At 40.2% G+C, this 9,149-nt stretch overlaps 1 non-coding gene across 1 annotated transcript; it reads right to left on the reverse strand.

Annotated features, from left to right (window-relative positions):
* Positions 1–2,171: 2,171 nt before the first annotated feature.
* Positions 2,172–2,256, reverse strand: TRNAR-UCG (transfer RNA arginine (anticodon UCG)). Its single transcript has one exon. It is a non-coding gene; the product is annotated as a tRNA-Arg (tRNA).
* Between the last annotated feature and the right edge of the window lie 6,893 nt (positions 2,257–9,149).

Below are 9,149 nucleotides of genomic sequence, written 5' to 3' on the forward strand. Positions count from 1 at the left end.
CTATTTACCTGTTTACCTAATTTGGTCCTTCCTTCCTGCGAAAGCAGCTTTCCGCTATAGAACCAAGTTGGGGGGGGGGGGGGGGGCGCTTCCACCCTGAATACCTAATCTTGTTTACCTCATATTTGAATGTTTTCATCCTGAGATTCCCTATTTCTATGCATTTGTCCTATACAGGGACCTTTGCCCCACTTTATCTATTCTTGATTTACCTAATCTTGTTTACCCAAACTTTGGTGTGTACATCCTATGGCTTTCTAATTCTTTATGCCTTGTTAACCCATCAGTGCAGGCTCAGGAAATTCCTAAACTTATTCCCCACACCTGCCCACGCCCTTGTTAGCCTTCCAATAGGAAAACCATCATTTGCTCTCTGATTATGGACCATTGACCAGCCACTTAAAACTCTTCAAGCTTAGCATCATAAAATTTGTTTACTCTTCCTAAGAGCAAATAGGACCACAGTCTTTTTAATGTTCTACCAAGAATGTGACCACAGAAATGTGAGATAATAACCAAATGTTGAGTTAAGCCACTAAGTTTATACTAATGTGTTACGTAGCAATAGAAAACTAAACTTTAAGACAGTTTTGTGGAAATGGTACATTCGATATACATTCTTTTTTCCTTTAGCCTCTGAATTTCTTCTTAAAAAAAGTTGTCCAAGGTCTTTTATGTTCTTTCAAATCATGATCAGAAGACTCAACTATTTCTAAGCCCTCATTATTGATGATAGTTGGATTAAAGGCTACAGGGCTGGGGCCACATTTAAATATTGCTTTGATGGAATTCTAATACTGCAAGCAGTTCAAAGGGCTGTGGTTTCCCCCACTGCAAACTAAAATTAAAACTAAACGCAGAGAGGGGCGCCTGGGTGGCGCAGTCGGTTAAGCGTCCGACTTCAGCCAGGTCACGATCTCGCGCCCCGTGAGTTCGAACCCCGCGTCGGGCTCTGGGCTGATGGCTCAGAGCCTGGAGCCTGTTTCCAATTCTGTGTCTCCCTCTCTCTCTGCCCCTCCCCCGTTCATGCTCTGTCTCTCTCTGTCCCAAAAATAAATAAATGTTGAAAAAAAAAAAAAAAAAAACTAAACGCAGAGAAGCCAAAGACTTAATCAGGAATGTCCATAGCAACTCTATTCACATTAGCCAAAACTAGAAATTACTCAAATGCCCATCGTCAGGAGAGTGGATAAACAAATTGTGGAATGTTAATAGAACAGAGTACAAACAGTAATTAAAAGTACTGCTAGATCTAACAACATGGATGAATCTCAAAAGTATTATGTTGAGTGAAATAAGCCAGATCCAGAACAGAACATGATGCCACTTTTATGAAGTTGAAGAACAAGTAACATTATTGTCATAAAAGTGAGAATGATAGTTACCACTGAGAAAGGACACAAGATAACTGTCTGGATGATAGAAATGGTCAGTATCTGGATTTGGGTGGTAGTTCTATTGGTGTACACATAGGTTAAAAAAAAAAAGAAAGGCTGTCCATTTAAGGGTTTATAATCTTTACATATGTAAATACCTCAATTAAAAGATAAGGACCACAATTAACTGAATTAATTATGCATGAAAATTTGGGGGGAGTTCTTTCAGTGTAGTCTGTATGTAATTGAAAGCATGGTGATCTGTACACCCCCTTGAGAGAGTTCAGAAAAGACCATGCTTGTGGCCCACAGGAGAATCACAGACTTTTCTTACAGGGAATTGACTAAAAATGGATCAGAAGGAATGAAATGAAATGCAAAAACTATGGCCACTAGGTCTGCTTCAAGGGAGGAATTAGGATCATGTGGGGAAATAAAGCCATTTATTCCCCCAACATCCTCTCCTTCAAAATATCCAGTTATCTGTACCACAGACCTTACCTACTAAGAGCTTAGGCCTTTACCATAATTTGCCTTGGCCTGTGGTAGAGTTTCTCCTCTGAGATGTCTTGTCTTAAACAGATAATCTTTGGACCTTCTCAGCTAGGAAGATATGGGTTCAAGGCACTTTGAGAACAGAGACACTGTGCTGTTTTATTTTATTTATTTTTTTTAATTTTTTTTAACCTTTATTGATTTTTGAGACACAGAGAGAGAGCATGAATGGGGGAGGTTCAGAGAGAGAGGGAGACACAGAATCTGAATCAGGCTCCAGGCTCTGAGCTGTCAGCACAGAGCCCGACGTGGGGCTCGAACTCACGGACCGTGAGATCACGACCTGAGCCGAAGTCAGACGCTCAACCGACTGAGCCACCCAGGCGCCCCAGACACTGTACTGTTTTAAACGTTATCCAGCCCTACATGACTTGTTACCTCTTTTCCTCCTTACAGGGGGATATAAGAGTCTGTAATGCTCTTCTCATTCTTACATGACTGTCTTCTTGTCTGCCATTCAGATGTTAGCTTAAATACTACCTTCTTGGAAATGATATTTTTAACCATCCAAGTTTAAAATAGCCATCCAGTCAAATTCTATCTCAGCATTATATTTAATTCTCTGCATAGCATTTGTTACCAGTGAATATTTTATTTGCATCCATGTTAATTGTCTCTCTGCTAAAATGCAAGCTTCCTTGAAGCTGTGGCTTTATGTCTTCATTGGTGTTAGGGAGTTTCACTTCAGACATTGCGTTTTCTCCATGCTATCTCTCTTCTACTTTTGAAACTTTAATTATGTGTACAATAGAACTTTTCACCATGTTCCACTCATCTTTTAGGTTCTTTCATGTATTTATCGTTTGTTTTTCTCTGCAAGGTCAATGTGGATATCTTCTATTGATCTATTTCCAATTGGTGAATTCTCTTTCCTGCTATGTACAATCTATTACCTCATTGAGTTCTGAATTTCGGTGATTTCTATTTTCACTTCTAAAATTTCTATTTGATACTTCTCACTTACTCCAGCTCTCTGTAAATCATCTTCAATGTTTTCATCTATTTTTCCTTTTTTAAAAAGTTTATTTATTTATTTATTTATTTATTTATTTATTTATTTATTTATTTATAGACAGAGACAGCATGAGCAGGGGAGGGGCAGAGAGAGAGGGAGAAGAGAGAGAATCCCTGGCAGGCTCTGCATTGTCTGCACAGAGCCCAACACGGGGCTCAAACTCACAAAACTGTGAGATCATGACTTGAGCCAACACCTAGAGTCGACGCTTAACCGACTGAGCCACTCAGGCTCATCTATTCTTGAGCATATTAATCACAATTTTTATAAAGTCTCTGATGATTTCAGTGTCTGGATCATTTATGGGAGTGTTTCTCTTATTTTTTCTCTTTTTTAAAAGTTTAAAAAAAATTTTAAGTCTATTCACTCATCCATTCTGAGAGAAACAGAGAGTGAGTAGGAGAGGAGCAGAGAGAGACGGCAGAGAGAATCCCAAGCCCCATGTGAGGCTCAAACTCATGAACCATGAGATCATGACCTGAGCTGAAACCAAGAGTTGGATGCTTAACCGACTGAACCACCCAGGCACCCCATCTTATTTTTTTCCTCTTGATTTTCAGTCATTTGGCCTGTCTCCTGGCTTGCCTGGAGACTTTTTTTTCTTTATTGAATTTGGGAGATTCTATAAAAAATTTTACAAGTTACAGGTCATTCTGCCAGAAGAGGAGGACAGAGCACTTTGGTCCAATGAGAAAGTACGATGATTCAAGGCTGGTTCTCATTCCCCTGAGTTTGTCCTTCCTTCTAGAATGTACTTCTGCAGGGGGTATCAGATGAAAGCCTGGCCTCTCTTCCTTGGTCCAGGTTTTGTCTCTCTAGTATCATTAGGCTCCAGAAAGCTCTACCTAGTTTTTCAGCCTCATAGCCTCTGTTTTCTATTTGGCTTCTTGATCTCTTGCCCTAGGCAGGTTAGTTAGGAATCAGCAAATGCATCAAAGTGCAAAGTGATTCAAAAGCTCTGCTCTTCCCTCTTCCCCAGGATTTTAACTCCTCAGATATTAGCTGCCTTACTTCTAATGCTTCAAACAGCAGTCTTGTTTGGATTTTTTTTTTCCCTTCAGATTTTGGAGTTGTTATTGGCAGGAGAGTCGGTCTGATAAAACTACTCTATCATACTACACAGAAGTCATCTCTAAATGCAAGCTCTATGAGAAAAGGATGTCATCTGTCTTATTTATGGCCATTTCCTCCAGAACAGTGCCTAGAAATACACCCTATTAAAAAAAAAGAATTAGACCCTATATCTGTCCTTGACATCTGTATCATTTACAGTCTTGCGTATCTATCCAAGGGAGTCTAGAAGGGTAGATGTTTTCCTTTTAAAATAATTCCTCACCCACATTCCCCCCCAATACAATAGACATCTATTCTACTGTGTTTAATGCATAACTTTTAAAAACATTTTTTTTGCAAAATATCTAGTATCATTTTTTTTGAAGTTTTTAAATTTATTTTGAGGGTGGAGGAGGGCAGAAAGAGGGAGAGACAGAATCCCAAGCAGGCTCTGTACTGTCAGCCCAACACAGGGTTTGAATCCACCAGCTGTGAGACCATGACTTGAGCTGAGATCAAGAGACAGATGCTTAACTGCCTGAGCCACCCAGGTGCCCCTAGTGTCATTTTAAATTGACATAGATAACTTATTTTGTTCCTTTTTTTTTTTTCACTAACCCTACACCCTTAAGTTCTGTGTATATCCAATTCATTTCTTCTGACCGTTGCATTAGATTCCATGGTTAACATCCACTGCATTTTACCTGTCTAGGGAAGAACATCAAATTGCCTCTAACTCCCTGCCAACGTGAATAATGCTGTAATAAACATATCTTAAATGTTCTCTTTTGGACTTCTGTAAAACTTTCATATATATATCTATATATCTATAAACCTATAGATATATAGATATATATATAATCTATGTAAAACTTATGTAAAAACTTATATAGATATATATATCTTATCATATGTGTGTGCATATACACGTATACATACATATACACACATATATATGTGTATACACACACATATACACACACACACATACACACACACACACACACACACACACACACACACACACACACATGAGCAGACTTGTTTGATTTTACCCATACAGATTGTTTGAGTAAGTAGTACCTGATTTCTCCCCAGAATGGCTGTATCAGTCTGCTTTTTTACAAGCTGGGCATGGTGAACCTTATATCCCAACATCATCACCAACATTTGACAGTATTCACTTTTCTAATGTTTGCTGATCTAATGGGCATGTGGTAATATCTGATTATTGTTTTAATTGCATTTCTCCTGGTACTAACACTTTTGAGCATCTTGAATATGCTTAGTGACCTTTTGGTTTTCCTTTTCTGACATTGCTTCTTGTCCCCTGCCCATTTTTCTGTCAGGATTGCTACATTTTTCTTGTTGGTTTGAAGGAGTTTCCTGAATAGTTCAAAATAGTTAATCATCTCTTGACAGCCTTAAACATCTCTTGACAACCTTGAACATCATGAATATCTTCCCCAACTCTGTCAACTATGCAATAACTTCATTCACGGTGTCCTTTTTGAGCAAATATCCTTAATTTTAATATAACCAATGCCTTTTGTTTTTTTCCTGTGGTTCGTACTTTTGAACTATTCCTTAAAGGGACTATTTTTTTTTTTAACGTTTATTTATTTTTGAGACAGAGAGAGACAGAGCATGAATGGGGGAGGGTCAGAGAGAGAGAGAGGGAGACACAGAATCTGAAACAGGCTCCAGGCTCCGAGCTGTCAGCACAGAGCCCGATGCGGGGCTCGAACTCGGGGACTGCGAGATCATGACCTGAGCTGAAGTCGGCCGCTTAACCGACTGGGCCACCCAGGCGCCCCCTTTTTTTTTTAAGTTCACTCATTGGGGTGCCTGAATGGCTCAGTTAGTTAAGTGTCCAACTTCTGCTCAGGTCATGATCTCCTGGTCTGTGAGTTCGAGCCCTGCATTGCAATCTGTGCTGACAGCTCAGAGCCTGGAGCCTGCTTCAGCTTCTGTGTCTCCCTCTCGCTCTGTCCCTCCCCTATTCATGCTTTGCCTCTCTCTCAAAAATAAACAAACATTAAAAAAAATTGTTTTAACTTCATTTATTTTGAGATAGAGAGAGAGGGCATACACAAGTAGGGGGAGAGGCAAAGAGACAAGGAGAGAGTAAATGAATCCTAAGCAGTCTCTGTGCAGTGCAGAGCCTAACATGGCGCTTGACCCCACAAACCATGAGATCATGACCTGAGCCAAGATCAAAAGTCAGACACTCAACCAACTGAGCCACCCAGGTGCCCGTAAAGGAATTATTTTTTATATATCTTTCCCTGAAACTAACATCCAGATTCTGTGGATGCACTGTGAGGGTGGCAGACGAATTTGGCCCACAGGATAACTTGGATTGTATACCCTCCTGGAATGCAGAGAGCACCCAACTTGTCTTCCTCCTTGGGTTTTGCCTTTCTATCCATCACTTTCACTTCTTTTACCCTTTTATATGTTCTTAATGTAAACCTACCAACTTTAACATAATTTATTCTGGTTTTAGAAGTGAAAAGGGTGTAAACAATTCTCGGAGGACCCTGAATACAAGGACCCTAGCCTATTCAGCATTATAGGCCACTTCCTAAGACTCTCAAGTCAAGTTACCCCATCTATCAGGAAGTCTCTAACAGAACAAAACAAACAAAAAAACTTCCTGTCTGAATGCAACATTGTATATGGTAGTAGTACAGGAGTGTTGAAGGTCACAAGTGTCATTGGTGTTCACAAGTTATGAGTAGGTTCAAACTTTACCAACACTGACTTCCTCAAGACATCATAACTCTGCTTAAATTAGAGTTCTGGTCCCTGGCGTTCTTCTTCCATTCCCCCATCCCCAACCTTCTGCTTATTTGAGGAACAGAGGAAGAGTGATGAACCAAAACATTCTCCCTCATTTCTCATCATCCATTTCAACTATAGGTGTTGGTAATAACTGTCTCATTCTCCCTGGAAGAAACTTTGCCTCAGTCCATTGGGTTGGCAGAAATAACAAATGACATGAGAAACTTTGCTGGGGTTTTTCCCCCCCATACACTCCTCAGATTGACTTTAATACATATCTTTATAATCTTTATCTTCTACCAAACTCAGGAACCAAGTCAACTCTTTCAGGAGTTATTTCTAGGGGCGCCTGGGTGGCTCGGTTGGTTAGGCATCTGACTTCGGCCTAGGTCACGATCTTGTGATTCGTGAGTTCAAGCCCCATGTCAGGCTCAGTGCTGACAGCTCAGAGCCTGGTTCCAGATTCTGTGTCTCACTCTCTCTCTGCCCCTCCCCTGCTCATGATCTGTCTCTCAAAAATAAATAAATGTTAAAAAAAATTTTTTTTAAAGTTATTTCTAGGTAATAACTTAAAAACTTGAAAATAACTTAAAAACTTAAAAGAACATAAGAATAACTTTAAAAAGGTAAATGTGAAATATTAAGTGGTCCACTCACACTGCTCTATCCTGCTTTGCCAACCTCTGTAGTCTTCTAGATAGTCCTATACTGGAAACATCTAGTTGTTATACTGAAATCTGACCACACTCTACTTCTGGAGCAGGTTTCGAAGCTTCATTTACAAATGTTAAGATGTTGGAGGGTGATAGTTGCCAACAGCAACCTACAAAGGTAATGCTAATTATGGTCACCAATCCACTGGGGACTCTAGGTCTCAGGAGGAGAGCAAGGCCCAAATTAAGAACCAACTTAATAACAAAATTCTTCATAATTCTTGGAAGCTAAAGATACACCTCTGAAAATTTTATTTATACTTGACATGTTGTCATTTTTGCTGTATTCGTTATCTAGTACAAAAACATTTGCAATCCATGTGTGCTCCTTGAGTTTCCTTTATCATAAATAACTGTCAGGCACCAGCTGCTTTAAGCACCCTGAAAGGTACAAAGAAATAAAAGATGAAGATCTTTCTCTGAATGATTTTACTCTTAATTGAAGAGAGCAAACACATGAAGAAAAGAAAAAATAAATGCTAAACTTATTCTAACTGTAGGAGCAACAGGGTTTTAGAGGAATTGATCACTATTAGCTGGAAGAATTAAGAAAAAAAGCAAGAAGGGTGCCTGGGTGGCTCAGTCAGTTAGGCCTCAGACTTCGGCTCAAGTCATGACATTGCAGTTCATGAGTTCAAGCTCTGCATTGGACTCTGTGCTGACTGACAGCTTGGAGCCTGGGTCCTGCTTTGGATTCTGTGCCTGTCTCTCTCTGTCCTTCCCCCGCTGGCACGCTCTCTCTCTCTTTCTCGAAAATACATAAACATAAAAAAAAAAAAAGAAAAAAAAGCAGTAAAAGAGGTGAAAAGTGAGGATGGATAAGATATGATGGGCCCATACGATTGTTTAGTCTGGAGTCTCTGGAACAACCCAACTTGAAATATTTTTTTTTTATTGTTGTCTTCACGGGAAACACTAGAGTTCAAAAAGGTAACAATGACTACTACAATATTTAAGAATACAAATTAGTCCAAAGACTCTGAAGACAAACGAAATATTTTTTGTATTGTTGCCTTCATGGGAAGCACTAGAGTTCAAAAATGTAGCAACGACTACTACAATATTTAAGAATACAAATTAGTCCAAAGACTCTGAAGACAAAAGGTTATCCAATTTAAGCAAAAACAACCTTGCAGGTTTTATCCACTCATTAAGCTGGTTTTTACTGAGCGCTTACGATTTGCCCCACACAGCAGTGAGTAGCCTCAACTAGCCAGGCTAGTTTCCTCCCTTCACAGCTACTGAACACGTACTATGTCCCAGGTACTGAGCTAAACCCCTTTCATATATATGCCATCTAATTTAATTATAAAGGTAGCACCTAAGATTCGAGGAAGATATCCACCTATCTTCTACCATTTATCTGTCATCTACTGAAGGTCCTATGATAGAGACTATGAAACATTTTGCTACACAAAATGCTACAGATCCCCAACTCTCAAAAACGTTAAAAGTGGGTAGCACAGTACGGGAAGAAGTGTGGCTGGGGCGCAGTAGGCCCAGCGCTGCAGGCCCAAAGCAGCAGATCAGATCTCCCTGGCGACGGACGCTACCCGGGGCGAGGGAGCTGCAGCCCCGCCCCTCCCCCCGGGCGCCCTTGGTCCCAAGCTCGCTTCCTGCGCACGCGTACGCGCACTGGCCCCGCCCCAC

This window comes from Herpailurus yagouaroundi, unplaced genomic scaffold, assembly GCF_014898765.1.
Source record: "Herpailurus yagouaroundi ecotype Mexico unplaced genomic scaffold, PumYag 195, whole genome shotgun sequence".
Classification (NCBI taxonomy): Eukaryota; Metazoa; Chordata; class Mammalia; order Carnivora; family Felidae; genus Herpailurus; species Herpailurus yagouaroundi.